Consider the following 23,829-nt stretch of genomic DNA (forward strand, 5'->3'; position numbering starts at 1 on the left):
CGCCGTGGATGAATGCTGAACAAACTTTAGTCAGATAGTGATCTCTTATGTACATATGTTTGCATGACGCCCAGAGCCCTCTATATACAGTATACAACACAACATATAGGGGTGGGCTTCTGGAACAGTCGGCGTAGAAGGTTCGGCGCGTAGAGCATTCCAGCCTCGAATAAGCCTGCAGGGTTCTCGAACTTACCAGAAAGCGACATTTACGGAAACAACGAAAAGGAGCATCCGCAGCCCGGCATCGAACCTCGGCTCATTGCGCTGGAGCCAGCACGATAACCATTCGTCCACTGGCGCGCTGCCTACTTGGCTAGCTGCCCGCGCGGCATTATGGTAGTTGTTTTTAATGTCCATAGTGACTTTGACCGTACTAAATAAAAAATCATGACAGCAGTCTAAAAATGAGATGCGACACTCTTCCTGTTAAAAAGGGTGGCGGCATGTCTATGTCCCGCACGGCTCGTGGGCAGCCCTTTCGTTCCCACTTTCCGTCGAAGAAATATAGCCAATACAGCTTATGAGAACCTTGTGGGTGCTTTTATATCAACAAGAAAAAAAAGGTCGAAATCAGGAAAGACGCGCACATTTCGGAAAACCGAAGGCAAGCGCCGAAGCCGCGCGATATTTTGTCATGACTGATAGTTTTACCGCATATCATTCTACAAGGTGTGGAACCAGGGATGGGCAAAATACACGCAAATATGTATTGAAATACAACTAGAAAATACTTCGTCAAAAATGTATTTAATTATAAATCTAATCACATTTCCAAAAAACCATTTAAGTACAAGATACAAATACAACCAAATTTATTTGGTCTCCTCCAAATACTTTTCCAAATACATTCCTCAAATTTGCGTCAGCGACTTCAAAGCACCTGTAACGGGTTTCTGGCTCTCTTATTTTAATTTTGCATCGCACACTCGGGAGTTAGTGTGCGAGGCTCTAGTAACGTAATAGAAATATAATCACAAAAAAAATTTAATCAGCTTGGACGTAATAGGTGAAAAAAGTACAGAGGTTCAAGCAGCTTTTTTTGTCGATTACATTTTGGTGGGGACCAAGAAAGAACCGAGACGATCAAGACGCGCAGCACTAGCTAGAGAATTTTTTATTGTTGCAACCCTCACCGGTTACGAAACTCTGGACGACCCGCGCATTTAGAATGTTCCAGGCAAAAATATGGATGGAAATCGGGCTGGAAAGCATCACAAGTTGTCACAGGCACTTATTTAGCCAGCCTGCCTGTGAACGTCGATTTCGTCACTATTCTTGCCCTGGACTAGCACCGTAATCACAAAGTCACTAAACGCTTGTGCTTGATTGAGAGACACTGCATTCGGTGCAGAACGTAGCCTTTCTTCCTGCTCTGGACAGTGACAATAAATTTGAGGGATGTATTTTCGCCCACAAAATTGTATTTAGTTACAATTGTATCTGAAATACCCACGTTTTAGTATTTAAATACACACATCAAATACATTACCCAGTTTGTAATTAAATACAAATGCAAAATACACGAAGTATTTGAAATACGGATTTCAAATACTTGTATTTGAAGTACTGCCCATCCCTGTGTAGAACGTACGTCTGGTTTCGCAAACACAGAAGTGCCAATAGTAAAGAAGGAAATTGCACGGTTCCCACAAGCCTAGCTTAGCAACCGTGTAAAGGTATTTGTAAAAAAGAAACGAAATTTATGTACGCTTATTGACGTGCTCGGCTGGCCGTCGCTCTAAAATGTTTGTCCCCACAAGTGCTCTATTAACTCACAAAAAAAAAAATTCAAAACGTCCTATACAAAGGCGTAGGACGAGAGGAAGGGGGTATGGGGGGTCGAACTCCTCCCCCCCCAAATTCCAAAGCTACCCCACCCCCCTCCCCCAGGGGGGGGGGGGGTGGAGGGGGCGCTCGCTCCCCTGCTTACGCAGTCTGTTTTGCACGGGGCATGGAGAAAAGGGCGAGCACGGACTATCTCCAACTTATATGCTTTCGGGGAATGTGTTTTCGGGGCAGAAAATGCTCAAATAAATAAAATAGGCAATATTTCTTCGCTCATGTTCATTTGATCGGATGCGGAACTTGATCTCAGATATACAGAGTACGGAAATTTCGAAACATTTGTGGGGTGAGGGAAGGCTATTTCAAGACAAAGTAGAAAAAAGTATCTTTACTAAAATACACAGCTCATTCAAACCAAATCGAACATAATAAAACGAACACATGGTGACTATATAAAACAATGTCAGTGGTGTAATATTAAATGAATTGTAATAAAAATTGCACAGTAATCAACAGGTGGCGCTGCGCTCACTCATACCCTGAGTATTGATAAGAATTACGTGCTTTCGGGGGAATAGCCAGGGAAGGAGGGGGGGGGGGGTTATGGGGCTTCGCCCCCACCCCCGAAATTCCGCCGACCTTATAGTATATACAAGAATTTCGAACCTCCCTCCCCCTCTTCGCGCCCCAAGTCATGGACACTCCCAGCCACCTCAGCCCCCCCCCCCCCCCCCCCTCCGTTCCGAAAAAAAGTCCTCGCTACGCCAGTGGTCTTATATAAGTTTGTTAATCTCACATGAGAACGCTTAAACATTATTTAAGAGATTTTTGATTTCTGTCGTTCACTAAGTAAGCAAACTGAACGCGCGGAAGAACCCCTTACCATATTATACAATTAATACTATCGACGTATAAGTATTGCCGAACTGTGTGTGGTCTCGAGAACCAATAAGAATTATGATCATGTTACAAAACTAACTAATATTTAAGTGAAAAACGAAAAACGTCGGCTGGAAGGGCTGCAGCCCTTCCTGGCGGCGTCCGGGACGCCCTGCAGGTCCGTCCAGTGTCCAGCATACAAGAGCATCAACTGTAGAGCATCTTGCAGACATTTCCACCTATGTATACGGCATGAAAGTTCTGGGGAAGACTGATGTGCTGCTGCATCAAATCGAGACTGGCGACGCTTGACCAACTGCGGTGCAACCCAAAGCCCCTCATCGTCCACGTACGAGCTCTCCTGAAGGCAGCACTACCGGAGCTGTTTGCAAGTCCCAGAGTCATTGGGGTTCCCCTGTCGCAGCCTCAGCACACTAACGGTGAAAGATTCATGCCCGTTTCCTTTGATCGACTCGATCATATACGCGATCGACAACACAAAAGTGTTCACAACGCTTGACTGCAGTCTATGACAATCAAAAACCGCTTTCACCTGTCACAAGGGAGTGTTGGAGATTATGAGTCAACCTTTTTGCTTCTTGAATTCGCCCAATAGGTCGGTGATACAAAGTGCAGGTTTGTGATGGCGTACATGAATTACGTCATTTCCCCCAGTTTTTCAAGAAACACCTCAAACATCTTATGAATGTCCTCGAGCGAATGCAATCTACCAGCTCCACATTTTACCCTGAAAGGAAAATAAACCTTCTGGGGTTCGTTGTTGTTAACCCGAGTTTTTCACCCCAATCAGGACAAGCTGTGCGCGATAACAGATTACCCGCTGCCGCAAGACGTCAAGTGTTTGCAACGCTTTGCGGGATCGACTGGATGTTATCGCCAACTCGTCCCACACAGTGCCAAAATAGCCAACCCTCTGCATTTGCTTTTGTGCAAAGAAGAAAATTGGCATTGGAGATGAAAGCAACAGGACGCTTTCCCTCAGATCTCAAAGGCAACCACCGACTTTGCTTCGTTAGTTTCTGGGTCTGTTTAAAAAGTTTGTTGTTTAGACAAATGCCTGCAACTCTTGCCTTGGTGCAGTCCTACTTCAGGAACAGAAGGGAGTTCTTCGGCCAGTTGCCTTCACCAGCCGCATGCCGACAGCGGCCGAACATTACTATTACACAATAAAACATGATTGTCTCGCCATTATTTTTGGCCTAAAACAATTTAACATGTATCTCGGTGGCACATATTTTCAGATCCAAACCAACAAGTGTTTTCCTGACTGAATAATTTGCACAATCCAGTCGGATGTCTCGCACAGTAAACTCTGACATTAGAGGCATACCACTGAGCCACTACATACAAAAAGAGAGTTTTGTCGTGGCAGATGCGCTCTCCTGTGCTCCTTTGCAGGTCCTTCCCACTCATGACGAACATGCATTGGTGGGAAAAACTGGCATTGTGGCCGACACATCAGTCACGGTGGGGGACGCTGGTGATTAGAGAACTTCGCAAGGCACAGTGGGAGAGGGTGCTCTGTCTACGGGTGTGCGAGAAGCTTGCTGGACAAAGAGCAGGCCGCATCAAAAGCGACGGTAGGTACGACTCATACTTGTAGAGAGAGGATGGACTTCTTCTCAGCTACATTTTTAAACCAGACGATGACGCCCATGGGTCTCCTTTCAGGACCGTGAAACTTCAAACGCCGTTCATCTGTCACATCCATAATTAAGTTTTATCAGGTCACAGCAGCAGCAGTATGACTTACCATAAGTTACTTCGTGCTGAGACTTGACCAGGAATCAGGCAGGATGTACTGAAGTATGCCCGCACTTGTCCAGGATGTCAGACGTCAAAGCCACGCGAAGGTCAGCTACCAGGATTTATGCAACCAATCGTAAGCCACTCTCCTTAGCAGATTGTTGCCCGCGATGTAATGGGATTGTTTCCTCATAATCCGTACAGTAATCAGTATCTTCCTGTTGTGACTGATCACTTCACGAAATTGGTTGAATTGTTTCCTTTACAGAAGCTTCTTTCGCAAAAAATCTGGGATTGCCTTCTCGCCGCCCTTACCAGATTTGGCTTCCTTGCAGAGCTCATGGTGGATGGTGCATCATACTTTCGTAGCAAGGTGATCGTCGACACCTGTGCTATGCTTGGCATACAGTACAAGCTCACTTCTCTGCAGTGCTTATGGTTTGCTGTGCCGACCAGTTGTTTTTGGCAGATGCATCACATGCCCATTGAAAGGAAATATAAATTATGTGATTGGTTTTCCAGGGAAACGAACACAAGAGGTGTACACATGAGAGTATAGAGTATTGCTTTTTACATCTAATCAGTGTGGTCATTGCTCCAGTTACTATGGTTAATTAAAGTGGTAGGTGCTTTTTCTTCTCACATTCAATCAGTGTGGATACCGTTTCAGGTGCTTCTGGTTCGCTGCTTATAGGCAGTGGATGCTGCGGTTGTGGCTGCGACTGGGGCAGAGCAACAATCGATCACTGCCCTCGCCTGTGGTGAAAACAATTAGGGACCGATTCGCCAGCGACACATTTCCCGAGTTCCCGTGCCCCGGTCACTACGACTGAATAAAACTACTTTGGTTATACTGGGTATAGAATTATATTTTTCTCACCACAAAATTAAACAATGCATCGCGCAATAGTCGGTCTTTACCCAAATGTATTGTTAGCCCTTAATTAAAGAGAAGTGACAACTTACTGTTGCCCAGTTCAAAGTTGTAATCGATTTGCATAACTTTTCACCGAGAGCATTCGGGGTTTTGTTGGCTGCCATCTTCGCGGCGCTTCTGTTCAAATACTGCTATATTCCGTCTCACCTTACAACTGACCGCAGCGGACGCTAAGAGCTATTGGAGCCCATGGGCAATATATAAATAGCAGCGCCCTTAGCGATTCAAGTGCACTCTGGGAGCAGGAAACTGGCAACGTGTAGTTATGGTTTCGCCGGGTCGTCCATCTGTCGTCTGCTATCGTCTCCACACCGCCATTGCTCACGTCGTTGTGGATTACTCCACACATACGCGCGATGCAGTAAGGGCCCTTTTCGTCTCGTCGCTACATATCGGACACAGCAAAAATTTTAAACAATTAATTTCGCTGGCGCGGGTTCCGAGCTAGATATTTCCAACGGCGAAGGGAAGTGAACGTAGATCGACGTACGCCGAATGCCGTGCCAGCTCGCTGCGTGCATTTGTGTGCAACCTCGAGAACCCCCACCGAGACTAGTACTCGTTTTATAACACCCTTGTTTCTCCAATCACAATTTTCAATTGGGCTAACAAAATACACGTCGAACCGCACTGTACAAGAATGCGTTCAAGCGCAAACTTGTGCCTCTTGATACGTTGCTGTGAAACTTGGCCACGGAAACAAGGGTGTTATAGAACCTGAGCACTAGTCGCAGTGGCTGTTCTGAAGGTTGCAAAAAAAAAAAAAAAAAAAAAAGGCACGCAGTGAGCTGGTACGACGTTCGGCATACGTCGATCTGCGTTCACTTGACTTGGCCGTTGTGGCGTTTTCGCTCGCCCACCGCCTGAAAAATCCTAATTACTTCGTTATTCGCTGCGACCGATATGTAGCGACGAGAAGGGTACTTACTGCATGATACATAAGTGGTGCAGCCACGACAACGTGAGCAATGGCGGTGCGGAGTCGATGGCACGACAGATGCACAACCCGGTGAAACCAAAACCGAAACTATTTGTTGAGAGTCTCCTGCCCACAGAGTGCACCTGAACCACTAGGCGCACTGCTATTTTGCATATTGCCCATTCATAGCTGTTTGAGTTTCCCATGACCCCCCAGCGAAAGCACATTCTTTGAAGATGGTTTGTTTTGGACGACTCGACGAATATTTGAATTGCAGATTATCTTTAAACAGCGAGACAAGATACCAGTGATAGGCCGAGCTTTTACCCAACCAAAAATTCGGTGCGGAATCTTAGGATTTGGCAAAGCCGAATCTGTATCAATCTATTCAAGAAGATTCGGCAACAATACCTTTGGCAATCCTAAAAGTTGATATTTCGTATTTCAGGCAAAAAAAATGTTCTAGTTTTTCGATTTTTTTAAAAATACATATTGACACAGTTATTACTGAATAAGGTGATATTATGCAAGATAATTGTATAGGTGTCAGTTTCGTATGCTTACTGGCAATTTTACAGTGACTTTTTGCAAAAGAGGTGTGACACCGAGGTTGGGTAGTAGCGAGTAGAGCACTATATAGCTCGTAGAAACAGAGCAACGTAATCCTTCGATCCGGTTGTTTTCCTGCCAACATGGCCGACAGAGCAGCTTGGCGCGAGTCACGTGGTACTCTCGGCTCGAGGAGGCGCCAGCCCTATGGAAGAACACTTGAAGATCGACGCAACACAGTTGAGTAAAAAATAAACACCAAGTTCACACTTTTCGAAACTAGTCTGTCGTGAAATTGGTAAAGCACTGAGCAATGCAGCGGTTTGGCCTTGCTGCTGCCCGTAGGGAGGTACGACACGCGGAATCCAGTTCAACAACAAAAGTGTTTATTACCTCTAGGCTCCCCCGCGGCGACTGCCCGCTGGGCAGAAAATTGGTTTGCTCTTTATGTTTATACAGTCTTGATGGAGATGCGCCTCAACGGGTAATCGGTCTTTTAGCTGTAGATGAGAAATTTAGCCAGTGCGGTGCAACCGCTAACCTGGGGTTTTTAACGTGCATCACACAGTAGTGATCACACGAACGCGTGCCGGTACGAAACTCATCCAGATCGAAACGGGCGGGGGCGGCGGCGATCGAACCCAGGAGGTTCCCAGCGCAAGCTTTCGCTCCACGCTCTGAGCTGAGACGCGTTAGCTCACTCGGCCACTTCCTCCCGCCCGCTGGGCAGAGTTTTGGCCCCATTTATATATAGTGAGGGGCGCGGGGCTTTCAGCGCCTCCACTCCGCTTGAGCGCGCGAGCGCCCTTGCACTTTCCTCAAATACGGATGCCGGAACCCGTAGTGACGTCAACGCTCCCTCCGTACGGGCGGTGACGTAATTACGGCTTCCGGCACCCGGAGTGAAGAGTTGAAAAATTTTCAACTTTCTCCTTCCCGGGTCGTGACGTAGTTTCCGTATTTTCTCCACGGCCAATCAGCGCGGCGCGCTTCCCTCCTCCACCCTCCTTGCCACCGGCATTTACGTGGTTCCGCGTGCAAATGCCTCAGATCAACACCTCCTAGAAGACAAGGCCGTAGCGCTCTACTCGTGACGTCGCGAGGGAAGGCCATCGGGGGCGCGCGGCGAAGCGAAGGCAACGCGCGTGGATCGATCGTCGTAACGTGCTTTTAGTCACATAAGCGTGTCTTATTAGCTAAATTGAAAGCTGCACATAGCAACGGGTCTCGAAAACATTTCATTACACGGGCAAAATATTACACTGCTAAGTGATCGGTATGAAATGTACGAGGAAGGCGCATAAGAGAAAACATTGATTCACGCAATTATTGCTGCAGGAATGCATATTTTACACAGAAATACTTCGACAAAATGGCAAGACTCGCAGTGATTGGACACAGTAAAACACGTCACATTGAAATATCAGTTAGACATAGTCAACGCGGACACGGCTAGAGGAATGTCACTTACGATCATGTAAGCGATGTTATCGCGTGCAGTCACTGAATTCTTGCATCATATTGCGGCCACATGGCCAAAGTAATGTAATTTCGATCGAATAAAAATATGGGGCCGACAAATCAGCTTGCTACGCTCATATAATTACTCGAAACAGCGAGCTGATTAAATCCCGTATTATTTAATCAAGATATATTAACTTTTCCGTGTGGCAGGGGTACTAAACTTACTGTTTCCAGTTAACTAATTTACTTCTCCCTATGGACTCGAGGTGCCTAAGAACAAAATATAACCTATTCTGTATACAATAATACTATTACCTTAATGCAGTTAAGATTTTAGTATAAACGCGGTAAAGGCAACAAAATAACATTAGTATAAATAAACACATAAGCCCAAACAACGCACTTTCAATAATCACAGAATCTTGTTATTTACCTTCCAGTAAAAACTAGAATATTACCACGCATTATTATAAATGTCGACGCAATAGCAAACGGATAATGACGAAGAACAAAACTCCATTCTATCACGATATTAAAAAAAATCGACTGCAGCACTTTACTTGCGTCTTACATGACCAAGAAAGCCCGTAAATAAGTTGTTCCTCACCTGTCGATCGTATCCATACACACGAGAGCAGCACCAGCAGTGTGGGACGAGAGGCACGACCCATCTCTTCCTTGTGTTCACTCCCTCCCAGCGGCGATGAATGGATTTTTTTTTCGGTTCCTTTCCCTTCTGAAATGTCTCAGCGTACCTTTGCAGACAAACAGCAGCTCACACGCAACGTAAATTTACCAGAATCAGAGCCCGTACGAGGGAAGATGCCGCATCGGAAATTCGGAGCCGGTTCATTCGAAAAGTGTGGGGAGCTGCGGGACTGCGCTTAGTCCCGCGGTTACGGGGATAATCAAAAGTATAAATTTGGTACTTTCAACTTTGGTAACGCGTTGTATATTACGTTTATATTATATATATAATAAATTGCACAAGACTGCGCTTTTATAACGTGTATTAATGTCGGATAAACGCGCACGAACATTAATGCGCCGATACGCGTCGACAGCGGCATTTTCTCACGTAGTTGCGCCATGGCCTTCCTTCAAGGAGGATAGAAGCCTAGGAGAGGGCATGACGGCGGCCGTGTAGCCTCCACAAGCCATGCTCCCTTGACGCCTCGCCTTTTTCTCATTTTCCTCCCTACTCTCCTCACTTACCACGCCAGCGTGACTACATCACGTGACCGTAGCTACCCTTCATCTAGCTATGGGGTACTAGAATACACCACAGGCCAGCCTTCGATCCGATAAAACCTACCGGACGGAGCGCGCGCAAGCCTGCAAGGTGTCTTTCTAGAGTCAACCATCCATCTCACACGTGACATGTCACGCGCATTAATCGCCAGAGAGATCTACGGTCACATTGGCCACAACATCGTTTAAAATTTTTATGACTAGGCTTCATCAATATTGCAACGTGCCCTCTCCTAGTACTTCTAACCTCCTTGCCTTCCTTCCTTCCTTCGCCATTGTGACGTGCCCGCTCGGAGCGCTATGGCCTTCTCTTCTAGGAGGTGTTGCTCAGATGCTCCGTGCTTGCTTGCAAGAAAGGCTGCGACGATGAACTTCACGCCCGTCTCCAACGCGAGAAAAGCTGCTCAAGCTGCAAAGAAGAGTGCCGCTGCCGCGAAGCGGGCTGAAGTTGTCGCTGCGTTTGATGTACCCGAGAAAACCTATAGTTTAGTTCAGCTAGTTCAGCGGTACTTCTGGATCTACGACAGAAGAAGGAATGCCGAGTTCAGTTGCGAGTCTTTAGAAATGTTCAACTCGTTTGATATTGCTTTTAATAATTTATTCACATGGTTTTCGGAGACACGGGAGGTGGTTGCAACCCGATGAAATGGCATCTTCAATGCAAATATGAGTGGCCTTTAGAAAGGCCGTTTGTAGAGGCAGGCAGTGGTTGGCTTGCTGGCTGCAAAGAGACCGGAAAGGCAGTGGGATATTATTCATAAGCAAATGTGCTCCGCTTCCGGCTTTGAGGGCATGCTTGCCCTCAAAGCCGGAAGCGAGCGGGCTCCATCCAAAAACATGTCAAAGTTCTTGAGCGCGAACACAATGGCGAGGCATTCCTTCTCGGTGACTGAGTAGTGACGCTCGGCTGGGAGAAGCGTATGACTGGCGAAAGCAACTGGGCGTAACACGGTATCAAATCCTTAGAGCAAGACTGCCCCCAAACCGTAATCACTCGCGTCCGTTTGTAAGACGAACGGTTTGTTTAGATCAGCAAGCTGCAAAGGCGCGTTTCCTGCTATCGCTTCCCGAAGAGCTTCGAACGCATGCTGCTCGTTATCGCGCCATACCCACTTGTTTCCTTTACGCAGCAACTGATAGAGGGGCCTTGATATGCTAGCGCAGGTGTGGGACGAACTGTCGATAAAAGGCAATCATGCCGAGGAAACGTTGTAAGCTCTTGATATCACGGGGAGGGGGGTATTCTTGGATGGCACGGAGCTTTTCCGGGTCCGGCTTGAGCGCAGCGTTATCAACTACGAAGCCAAGCAGGTCGATCGTGTTAGTAACTAGTTGTATTTTGCCAGGATGCACTTTCATTCCAGCGTCATGGATGCGTTGTAGCACAATCTGCAAGTGCTCCAATTGTTCGTCAAATGAACGAGAAGACAGTTACGTCATCGAGATACGAGAGGGCAAACCTGTGTTTTGCATCGCCCAGGACGATAACTACCATTCTTTGGTAGGAACTGGGGCTGTTACAAAGTCCGAAAGACATTCCGACGAATTCAAACGAGCCTCTGAGACAGGTGAAAACGGTTTTTTCCACGTCGTTTGTGTGGAGACAATGCAGAAGGTTCGTTTCAACTCGTTCGTGTTTAGAACCGAAAGTAACTTTATTCTCTCGAAAATAACATAGGAAGCCGCCCCGCGGTAGCACAGGGTTGCCTGCGGCAATCACGTACGCGAGGGTTGCGCCCTCTACATCTCCCCCCTCAGAATCACACTAAAGGTTCAACCTCCTGGGACCCGTCTGCCACACCTGGTTCTTTGTACAGGTGAGGTACCCAAGTCGGGTTCGTTGAGCCGGAGATTGTGGCTCGTAGGCGAAGGTGGCTGTTGAGGTTGAGCCGATCCTTGAGCTGCAGGTGCAGGTGGTTGTCGAGGTGAAGTCCGTTCCTGCGCTGCAGGTGCCGCCAGCTCGTGAGAAGGAGCCAGTCCTTGAGCTGCAGGTGCAGGTGGTTGTCGGGTGAAGCCCGTTCCTGTTCTGCAGGTGCCGCCGGTTCTCGAGAAGGAGCCAGTCCTTGGGCCTCTTCTCTCGCGGTTAGGTCTTCATAGCCAGTCCTGAAAGGTACCAAGGTTCTCCGGTTGCGTTGCGAGATTGCTCCCTCATCCGTTTTCACCACGTACGACCTGGGATGTTGCGCTCATTCTGACGAACCCAGACACGAGTACCGTCTTCCAATGGCGAGAGGTTTCTAGCCCGATGACGGCGATCGAAGTCAGTGACTTGCCGGCTTACTTACTTGCTATTTACTGTTTATTGGCGCAAGGGCTACCTATGGGCCAAAGAGCGCCAGTCCATGGTGAAGGCTGTGTTAAATCTCAAAGTTAGTCACTACTACTATATTGGCTTTAAAGTAATGATGTCAGACCAGATAGAAATAAAGATGTGAAAAGTTGACGGTGTGAAACTAATGGAGTATCAGATAAGAGGAATGCCGGATGAAAAGGAGTGTGGTTCCGTCTTAGGGACTTCGACCAGGTGTCTTAGATGTGTGGGTACTTTGGGCACGAGTAGATATGTAGAGTAGAGAGTGTGGTATGGCAGATATCACATTCTGGGGGTTCGGAGCGATTCAACAGGTGACCGTGAGTAAGGCGTGTATGACCAATACGAAGCCGAGTCAAGAGGACATTTTCACGACGCGACAGATTATCTGAGGAGGGCCAGGGGTATGTTTGAGGTTTGATTGTGTAGTTTGTTCTAGGCTTGCTGTTTCCATAACAGATTCCATTGTGTTAGCATATGCTTGTGAGCTAAGTCTTTCAAGTCCGTCCTGGGAATGCTTGTCGGGGTAATGTGAAGAGTTTGAACATTTCGTGCAGCGGCATCGGCATTTTCATTCCCTGTGATCTGCATATGACCGGGCATCCAGCAAAAAACTAAATGTATGTCCCTTGAGTCGAGTGCTAAGAGGAATCTTTTAATTTCTGCGATGAGTGGGTGGATTTGGGTTTTAGTACTTGATAATGTTTGTAAAACACTTTGCGAGTCTGAGAATAGGATGATATTTTTATGGAGTCCGCACAGATTTTAGCGCTTCAAGGATAGCAAAAGCTTCTGCCGTAAAAATAGAAACACTGTGTGGGAGCCTATACTGACCAGTTTTCAGCATGGAAATGAATGCACACCCCACGTTCTCCTTACTTTTGGACCCGTCAGTGTATATTTCCAAAAAATCTTTGTATTCGACTAGTATTTCGTTAAAAGCCTGTTGGTAAACTATAGGTGGGGTTGACGCTTTCCTATATGTTAGGAGCCTTAAGTCAAAGAGTGCTCTCGAGTTATCCCATGGGGCCTCCTCTTGGATGGAATGGTAAACTGTTTTAAAATGGATGCCTGCTTTCTCATTCATCGCTTTTAGACTTATGCCGAGCGGAGGGACAATATCTTTTTTGTTGTGAAAAAGCTGAAGGTGCTTTGGATTTATGATGTTCTCGTACACCACATGTTCCGGTAGTGAAGCCACCTTTATCCCGTATGAGAGTGAGAGGTTTTCGCGGCGCATGCTCAGGGGAGGTTCATTTGCCAGATTGTACAAGCTTTCTACTGGTGAGGTACGAAAGGCACCGATGCAGAGACGGATGCATTGGTGAGCAATGGGATCCAGTTTTCGAGAGACGGACTTTCTTGCTGAGTCGTAAACCACTGAGCCGTAGTCCAAAATGGGGCGGATGAGGGAGCGGTAAATTCTGAGGAGAGATGTTGGTGATGATCCCCATGTGGTGCCACTAAGAACTTTCAGAATGTTCATCCTTTTTAAACACCTGTTTCGAAGGTCTAAAATGTGGGGTTGGAATGTTAGTTTGCTGTCAAAGATGACACCTAAAAATTTATGGCTTTTCTTAACAGGTAGGGTTTTTCTATAAGTTTTAGTTCTGGTTCCGGGAACAGCCCTCGTCACTGTGTGAAGTGCACTTCCACGGTCTTTTCCGTTGAAAACTTTAAACCATTTGTGTTACTCCACTCAGTCAGCTTATTGAGCCGGAGTTGCAATTGCCGTGTAACTGATGATAATTGGGATCCCTGGCAAGAAACTTGCAGGTCGTCGACATAATACAATAAGAAAGAGAAGCCGGTAGCTGCTTGACTGCGGAATTGACTTTGATTAAAAACAGTGCAATACTTAAAACACAGCCCTGTGGTACTCCCATTTCTTGTGGAAATGCTCGTGAGAGGTATGCACCTCTCTTAATTTGAAAAGTACGGCGATCTAAAAAATTTTTGATAAAAATTAAAAGGTTTCCTTGAATGTCATGGCTGATGAGGTCCTGTAAAATTCCGTATCGCCAGGTAGTGTCGTACGCCTTTTCGAGGTCAAAGAAGATTGAGACCGAATGCTGACGATTGACAAAAGCATTTCGTATCCAAGTTTCCAGCTGTACTAAATGATCGGTCGTGCAACGATTTCTTCTAAACCCGCACTGCGATGGACTGAGGATGTTGTTGACTTCCTGATACCACATGATACGGTTCTTTACCATTCTTTCTAGAACTTTACATAAACAGCTTGTTTATATACGGTAGTTTTTCGCGTATGAGGGGTCCTTTCCCTGCTTTAGAATAGGGTTAACAATTGCTTTTCTCCATGTTTCCGGAAATTCCCCTTCATGCCACAATCGGTTGAAGAAGCATAGGAGGGATTTTTTTATTCTGGCTTAAGGTTACATATCATGGAGTAATGAATGTTATCTGGTCCAACTGCTGTATCTTTTCTTCCTTCTAGGGCCCTCTCAAGTTCGATGTAAGTAAAACTCTTGTTATAAGAAGCGGGGTGATCTGATTTTATATGGAGCTTTCCTTTTTCTTGCACTCTTTTGTACTTTAGAAACTTGGTTGTACAGTTAATGGAGCACGAAATTTCAGCAAAAACAGCTCCGAACAGGTCCGCCTGTTCTTCCAAGCTTGAAACCTCCTTACCATTCACTTTAAGGATGTAAAGCTGCTGATAGGTATATTTTCCCGACATTTTCCTAACCATACTCCATACAACACGGGGTTTTGTTTTAGGGGTGATAGACTGTTTGGATTTATTCCAGGAATTCTTCTTTGATTCTCTTGTTATCCTGCGCCAAGTAGCTTTCGCTTTCTTAAAAGCAATCAGGTTGGTGGTTGTGGGGTATCTTGAAAAGATTGTCCAAGCCTTATTCTGAGCTGCCCGAGCTTTTGCACAGTCTTCATTCCACCATGGTTTAGGAAGAACTGGAAATTTGTCTGAGGTTTTAGGAATGCATCTATTTGCAGCATCCAGAATCCGAGCAGTAATTGCTTCTGTGGCCTCATCTACCGACAGGTCTGAGATGGCATGCTCAGGTATAGTTGCAAGCTCGGCGAATTTTCCCCAATCCGCCTTTTCAGTTATCCATTGGGGGGTACGGGTTCGTACACACGGTATGGGGTTCAGAGTTTCGAGAATAATAGGAAAATGATCGCTTCCTAATGGGTTCGTCTCTGCTTTCCAGGAAAAATTCATGTATATAGTTGAGGAGCAAAGACTGAGGTCGATAGCTGATGATGATCTATGCGCGACGCTTATGTGTGTTGGGAATCCTGTGTTGAGGAGGGTTATAGCACTTGAGAGTAAGATGCTGTGTATCATTTCCCCTCGTGCATCATTTAAGGAGCATCCCCAGAGTTGTTGGTGTGCATTAAAGTCCCCTAGGACCACAAAAGGGAGTGGAAGCTCTTCAAGAAGTGCTTCTAGATCTCGTTTCTGTATATTTAAATTTGGGGGCAAATAGGGGCTGCATATAGTAAACGGATCTTCCAAGTGTGCACGCATTGCCACTGCCTCGAGAGTTGTTTTAAGGCTAATGTCAGAGACAGGAATTTGAGGAGGCACAAGGATGGCGACACCTCCACCTCTCTGGCCATCACTCCGGTCTTTCCGGAAGCAGCTGTATGCTCCAACTTTAAACCCCTGGTTGTCATGTCTCTCCGTGTTTAAAAGGGTCTCTTGCAAGGCGAATATAGGGTTTTTATGTTTCACACATAATTCTTTTAGGTCTTCAATGTTCGACCTCAGACCTCGGATATTCCACTGAACTATAGTTCCTCTATCAGCCATACACTACAAGTAGCTTAAGGTGGGGTTATTTTTGCTTTGTGTTTGCCTTTTGACAGCTGCCATCGGGCTTTCTCGGGTTCAGTATCTATGTGGATATGTTTTACTACTGAGCTTATTGATGGGCAGTTATCGATAACTCCCATGTCCTCCGCTGAAGTTTTGGGGGCATCATTACCCTGGGTGTCGATGTCCATTTCCTGAACCTGGGACGAGGCCTCCCCTACTATGAAAGAGCCTTGTCTGCTATTTTTGTCATTTTTGGTAGGTCTTAGAGTTACAGTTGGCGGGGGTTGCGATGCCATCTGGGTCACCGGGACCACAGCGGCTTCTGTCGTTGTTTTCTTGCAGCAGCGACAGACTTGGCTAGCTGTTTGAGTTGAAACGTCAGTCCCAGTCTGAGTTTCAACCCACACCCTCACGACCTTCGGTGTCTTGGCGGTATCTGCATAGCTACGTTGCCTAAAAAAGGGGGAGACCGTGTTTTTCGCTTCGACATATGAAACATTCTCGTGTGCTCGGATGCGTTAAATTTCCTTTTCCTGTTTCCACCGCGGGCAGTCTTTCGAGTAGGCGAGGTGACTCCCTTGGCAGTTGACACATTTTGCATTGCCAGTACAGGATTCATCTGTCTCGTGTCCATCACCCCCACACTTTGGGCAGGTTGGCCTGCCTCGGCAAGATGGAGTGGAGTGGCCATATCTTTGGAACTTCTAGCACCTCAGAGGGTTGGGGACGTAGACGCTAAGCTTGCAATTAAGGTATCCGACTTTAACAGATTCTGGCTGTTTGGGGCGGTTGAATGTCAAGACAAAAATGTTTGTTGAAACGAGGTTCCCGTTCTTCTTCATGGTTATTTGTCGAACTGCAGTTACACCCTGAGCTTTCAAGCCGTCCAGTAGTTTAGCATCCGAAATACCTTCTAGGTCCCTACTACCTAGCACACCTCGTGAGATGTTAAGCCACTTGTGTGGTGAGGCTTCGATTTGGACCGTTCCTAGAGCGGTGGTTTTCAGTAGTGCTTCAGATCCTTTGATGTTTTCACTCTGTACAAGAAGGCCTCCGAGGGGAGCTTTCGTACAGATTTTGTCGTCAGTATGTGAGAGAGACATTTTCAATGTAGAAGGGGAAAATCTTTCCCAATGGCGTATCTCCTGTAGCATGGAGTACAATAAAGAGAGGTACATAGTTGTTTGGAGTTTTGTTTGTCGAGGTAGGTGTTTGGGCTTGTCTAGGTCTTTTTTCATTTTTCTGTCTCTTGGTGAAAGGTTTAGCAGAACTCATACGAGTTTATGAACTGGTGGGAAATTGCCTGTCGAAGGTTGCTCACGCACCGTACCACCGCAAGGTCCCGCCGCCACTCCCAGGGATACCCAATGTCTCTTGCAGAAGCTTTAGGGGCGCGGGGCTTTCAGCGCCCCCACTCCGCATGAGCGCGCGAGCGCCCCCACAACACTTTATCGAAGTTTGCATAATATTGGATGCGTGTGAAAATTTTGAGAAGGCAATTTCTAAAATAATGGCATTCGAAGCAGACATTTTTTGCGCTGCGGAGATGGGCTTTTTGGGTTGGCCGGAGCAAATCATGTAAACAATGCAACGTTTTTTGGTTTTTTTTTCGCGTTTTCTGAACAGCACGAGACCGTCGATGCACGTAGCTGCTTCGGAGCGATCACTCTCCACTGCGACGCGTCGTCTGCTGCCTAATGCCACTATGGCAATTTTTTTTTTATGTTCTTATGTGGCCCGCAAAGTAACCCAAATTATTGTAAAATGTTCCTTTATTATGTTAAAACTACTATGGTTCCGTACATTCCCAAAATATTGAAGAAAGAGCCATTTTCTCACGTTCCCCACGCATCTGTGACCGGCGTTAAAACCTCCGAGCGTTTGCCACTATTTGCCAAGGGATGGCGTTCTAGATTGCGCTACTTTGCTCCAAAAGCGCTATATAGTGCTTTAGTAGCAAGCGCTGTCACAATACGCGAGTTTCGGTTTAGAAGCCTCATCAGCACTAGCCTGCCAGTGCATACATTTTTGAAATAAAGGCGGTGACACTATGTTCTTACTTTCTCTGCGAGTCATCGTTTCGTGCACGAAAATGAATGCAACAGCTGCTGAGCCTTCACCAGAAGAGACAATATTATTATTGTAAATATGCATGTTTTTCTATTTGAGTCATTTTAAATTTGCATAATAGTGTGTGCCCAAATTTCTCAAATTCGCAACGTCTTGTTTGTAACTTTTAAAATGCCGGTTTCTGTAGTTAGGACAGACAGCCGTTTAAGAAGGTTCCGGGAAGAGTTAGAAATGCCGGATGTGCAACGTCGAGCGTGATAGTTCTGTTTATAGTTTTATGCGGACAGATGGGCAATCTGCCAAATGCAAATGAAAAAGCAATGTGATTTTGTTCTGGCACAAACAAGTTGTGAAGCAAAAACAGGATTGATATACAGGTAAAGTCAGCCAATGTTGTAACCATATTGTTGCATCACTGGAAAGATAAAACGAAAACTATGTTTTTCAGAAACGACCGCATTTGCGCAGTGGACTGCGTCACTTCCTGGTCGATCTTCTGTTCTTGAGGCAAAAAAAGTGAAAGCCATTTACAACTCCCTGTAACGCCGAATTGGAGCGCAGCTCTTGAGGAGGAGGAGGGAAGGGTACTGAGGGGAGGGTAGACCCCTCCTCCTCCTCCTCCTCCTCCTTCTCCTCCTCCTCCCCTCATTCTTTAATATGCTCGGGGGGGTCACCTGACCTCGGGGGGGGGGGGGGGGGGTCGCGTGACCGGGGGGAGGGGTCACCTTGGGGGTCACGTGACCTTGAGGTGACCTTGGGAGGGGTCACGTGACCTTGGGGTGACCTGGATTACGAGACGGAATGTCCAACGAGCCTGAATGTCCAACGAGACGAAAGATCCAATAATGGATATTCAGGCACGTTGGACATTCAGGCTCGTTGGACATTCCGTCTCGGTTGGATCTTCCGTCTCGTTGGACATTCAGGCTCGTTGGACATTCCGTCTCGGTTGGATCTTTCGTCTCGATGGACATTCAGGCTCGTTGTACATTCCGTCTCGGTTGGATCTTTCGTCTCGTTGGACATTCAGGCACGTTGGACATTCCGTCTCGCCTGTCACGTGCTAGAATAATTTGCCCTCTTAAATGTACAGACTTGTGTGTATATTTAGTCCACGTCCCTGCAGGAATTGCCGTAGATACATCATACTAAAATGTCGTGCCACAGAAGCCGACGTTGACGGACCGACAAAGAAACAGAGCAGACACAAATATTATAATCTCATATATAGGAAGGCTTGGTGGTTAGTTAGCTGAGTGCCGATGCGCAGCTATGTACCAATCGGTTAAAGGTGTCGATTGTACGACGCCAAAAGCCCCTTTGATATTAACAGTTCAAATGTTCGGAATATTCCGATGACATAGGTCAGCCAATTTGAAATATATAATAGGAATGCAAAGTACGGGTGTTCTAGTGGATCGCAATTGGCGGACGTCCCTAAAAGCCGCGATTTAGAACCCAGGAATTTCTAGTTCAGTCCTCATCCCTGCCCGTTTCGACCTATAGATGAGCTGCATACGGAGATCCGCATTGCAAACACATGACGGCCCGCCAGCGCCACTGACTATGCGGAAAGTCAATATTTGAGTTTTTAAAATGAGCTTTGGGAGCTGCGGGTGCGAGGCATCAAGAGTTTCCACCAAGCGTAATTCCCCACAATAAAAAAATATAGATATCTTTTTTTTTTATGAAATCTACATCCAACGCGCCTGTAAATGCATGGGGGTGGTGGCTGGTGTGACCCGACAATTCCTGAGTAAATGCGGAACATTTGTGTGAATTTAAGAAATTTTTATTTTTGTTCGTATATCTTTGGAACAGACAACTACTCACTGTACACTTCAGTCGTCAGTAGTTTACATACGCATCCATTTCCTACCAATAGGTTTGTATGTCAGTGAGTAGAGCGATAATACTAGTATCACACAGTACGCATATTTTTTTTTTGCATGTGACATGCATATAGTGCATGTCACATATAGTGGTTTTCAGAAGCCCATGTAATTTAACTGGCTTCTGGAAGCACTCCAAAGGTCGCCATTTTGTCGAAGTAGATCATGACGTATTGGTAGTTGGGAGCTTGACTGCTGATAAAGGAAGCGAACGCATCAATCTCGGCGTGCAGCAGAAGGTTCACACCCGGATGTACTAATAGCCTGTATCATGTGCGAATATAACAATAGATCGTTCCACGTGGCTTTCCATTCTTGTAGGGTAAGCGTATTGCACCACGAATCTGGTCACTTCGTCGAAATTCCATTGGTCTCTGGACAACTGGAAGAAGGACAATTCGTCCCGATTCGCAGAATGAAGAATGGGGCGAAAGTCCCCGTTTGTCGAACTGTCGTAAAGAGTTGATTAGGGTTGGGTGTGTAGATTGCCGGTGACAGTGGGCGTCAACAGTGAGACCTTCTTTTCAAAAAAGAGAGGAGGACAAATGCAGCTCTCAGAATTGGCAAGGGTCCGATAGTGAATCATACCCGGGTTATTCAAAATGATAAAAGTCGGGTTCTCCGTGAGTATGTTCACCCGCAACTCTAGCATTATGGAATTTGGGAAGACCGAGCAAGGGGTTGACCTCCTGATGCCGTGGTCATATGTGCACTTGTAATGTACGCATATGAATAAATAACGGTCGCACTGTCGCAGCGGCTCTGTGACATAGTTAGAACCAGTTGAGATCCGATCGCAGCCTTGGTATGCTACCTGGGCGCGTATCGGTGCGATTGCTGCATGCCACGTGACCAGGAAAGGCAGAAACGATGGAAGCCAACCCTAAAATGTGTTGTAATAATTATTAATATTACCTACAAGTTGCTTAATACATGGTTCACTGCGACAGCAATCGCTTTGGTGGCCGAAGCATGCGAAACAAATCGTCGCGATAAGCGTCAACGCACAACCACCGGACAAAAGCTCACTAATTGAGGAGATTAGCTGCACAAAGGCTTAATGGGAGGAACGTTGTATTCTATCACTGATTTTGATATGAGGATCGAATTTTCGTTTCTGGGGACCGAGAAGTCCACTCAAAAATGTCTAAATCTTTCACGTTCATTCTGTAAAAAAGAAGAAAACAAAAACTGCAATTTAGAGTAATTACACATACTACACCGACTGCATTTAATAATAGTTATAATACTAAAAATTCAATCAGGCGCTTTTCTCCCATGCGAGGGAAATCATCATTGCGGGACCAGTGACACGAATAAGAAAAATATAGCAACTCGTACAATACGAAAAAACGGTGGCTGAGGACGCTCGTGGGTCCCACATTTGTTTTTGGTCCAGAGGTACGACCTTCTAAAATCAAACGCGTGACAGGTTGTCAATGGTCAACGAGTTCGTTCTTTGATCTTGTAGCATGTGTGACCTTTTAAACGTCTTTTTTTTAAATTTTAGATATCATCTTTATATTTCGATATATAAAACGAACAATAAATTAATTGTTTTTGGGATTTTATGAAGTCTACAAAATATACGAGCATAATTTTAATTTCATTTTGGGGACTTTACAGAGCAACGTCAGTGGGACAAGCTCAGCGGCATATCAAAATAGCCGTGCCTTAAAAATCCCGGTACTGAAGAGCCCGGTGCCGAAGCGACCAAATACCGAAATGATCGCGTACCGATATCTCCGCACCGAAATGTCCGGTTCCCCATTTCATCGAACGCATTTTTCACCCGCCGTTACGGCGGGTGAAAAATGCGTATCATATCAGTATTCCTACAATTTAACAAAGAAATGTCTTCTAAACTCTTTGCAAGGTTCATTCTATATCCGTTGGATATTCAGACTCGTTGGACATTCACGCTCGTTGGACATTCCGTCTCGGTTGGATCTTTCGTCTCGTTGGATATTCAGGCACGTTGAACATTCCGTCTCGGTTGGACCTTTCGACTCGTTGGACATTCAGACTCGATGGACATTCCGTCTCGATTGGATCTTTCGTCTCGTTGTACATTCCGTCTCGCCTGTCACGTGACCGATTGGACATTCAGGCTCGTTGGACATTCAGTCTCGTTGGACATTCAGGCCATAAGCGGGTGACCTGGGGGTCACGTGACCTTGGAGTAACCTTGGGAGGGGTCACGTGACCTGGGGGTCACGTGACCTTGTGGATGACCTTGGGGGTCACGTGACCTAGGGGTGACCTTGGGGGGTCAGGTGACCCTGGGGTGACCTTGGTTACGCCGACGGCGACACCGCTCAAGCCGGAAACGGGCGCCTAAGTGCTGCGCTCTAAAAAGTATTGAAGGGAAGCACACTCCCAAAGGTTGACAAACACAGCTACCATGTCTCCTACTCAAACCTCATTGTAACCGCTGGTACACTCTTAGAGAAAAGGATATCTATGGTCCTTCCAAAAGGGAGGAACGATCTTGGGACCTATGTTCCTTTAGAAAGGGAGAAACTTTCGTCCCTAAAGCAGGGGAGCAAAGTTCTTCCGTCGCCTGCATCTCATTATGGCAGCCTCGAATCGAGCAAATCGAGCTCAAAAAGGGTTAACAAGGACGCTACGTCTTTTGTACGGGACGAGAGGAGCAGCAAATATAAGTGTAATACGAGCTTTCCACGAACTGTGCTTATTTCCGAAGCCAGCTTGCCCCTATAGTTAAAGGAACTTGCGTTTCAAAAGCAGTTACTCAATTTTTTCGTCGTCAGCACTGCGATGTTAAACAACCAATACCCAGTTACTTCGCGCACTTTACGTCTTACCTTTGCTACTCCTAGAGTCACAATTCATTCGTCAACTGTACATTACGCAGGAATGGTAAGCCGATTCGCGAAGCCTCTCTCAAAAGAACGAACTCGAAGCCGCTGTTGCACGGTAACCGGAAATTATCGCGTAGCGTAAAAGTTAAACCGCTTGCCACCAGATGACAGGGTCAAGCAGAGTAGTTGCAAGTAGCTAGGCTAGGTGGCGCTAGGTACCGCCCAATTCATGTTCTACAAAATATATTTTAAAGGGACCATGAAATGACCGTTTTACTTTTTCCAGATAACTTTTACATTAAACCGTCAATGTTCACTGAATGCCGAACAGGCATCCGTTTTCGTCTCGGTTTATTAACTTCTACACAAAAAATGATTGAAATATCGACTTTTTCATTCTCTTCAACTGACCGCAAAACAAGCCGTGACGTGAACCGTTTCCGGAACCGGAAGTTCTCTCGGCAGTAGGAGAATGGGAGTGTTAGCAGCAACGAGTTGGGGTGCGCCGGTAGGTTTTACTGCGCTGATGTCACCGACGTATTTCCTGAATCGGCGCCTCTCATCGCCGCATCGCAGCTGAGCGAAATTCAATGAGATATGTTGCGCTACAGCGACAGCATGGGACTAGTCCCATACGCCGGTATGCCTGTTGGGAAGTGCAGCGAGTCTTCCGGTGAAGACTCCAGAAGTCAACCACCCTGTCATTGTTGGCAGAAGGGCCGGCCCGTGTCAGTCGTTTGCAAAGCGACGTAGATGGCGTTTTTCGCGGCCTCGGAGATGCAGGAGCGAGCCGACGTTAAAAAAGATACGTTTGAACTACGAGTGTCAGCAAGAGCCACGTAAATACCTGTTTACACTCGGAGCGGACGCGCACGCTCGATGGAAGTGCTGTATTCGCGCTGTTTGTAAGCGCTTCGGGACCGTTCTTTTACGATTGCAACTCGATACTGACGCGACACTCGGCAAAGAAAGGTTGGACCGGGGTTGTACGTATACCTCCCACGAACTGTTATAGCTCGACAGTGACGTGCAGTCTGTCAGAATAAAAATGGCATACCAATAACAAAGTGTACATACCGTGTTACGAAGGTAATCCATACGGCGTTTATTTCAGCTCTATATCACACAAAACAAGAAGATAGAATCGACGAGAGTCCCTTTTCGACGATTGTATGTCAACATTCCTTCGGAAAACATGGGGAAGAGATTGACCTCACCTCTTAATCTAGAATTGAGGTCAGCGATCAAACTGTAATGCGGGAAGGGTCCACAAGGGTCGCGCGGGCATATTCCATTTAGCACGCCAGCCGGTCGTAGGCAGACGGTCTTGCGACGAAGCAACGCAGCGCCGAGTCGGAATGCCTGCTAGGCC

This window comes from Ixodes scapularis, unplaced genomic scaffold (assembly GCF_016920785.2).
Source record: "Ixodes scapularis isolate PalLabHiFi unplaced genomic scaffold, ASM1692078v2 PGA_scaffold10__122_contigs__length_95168666, whole genome shotgun sequence".
Lineage (NCBI taxonomy): Eukaryota > Metazoa > Arthropoda > Arachnida > Ixodida > Ixodidae > Ixodes > Ixodes scapularis.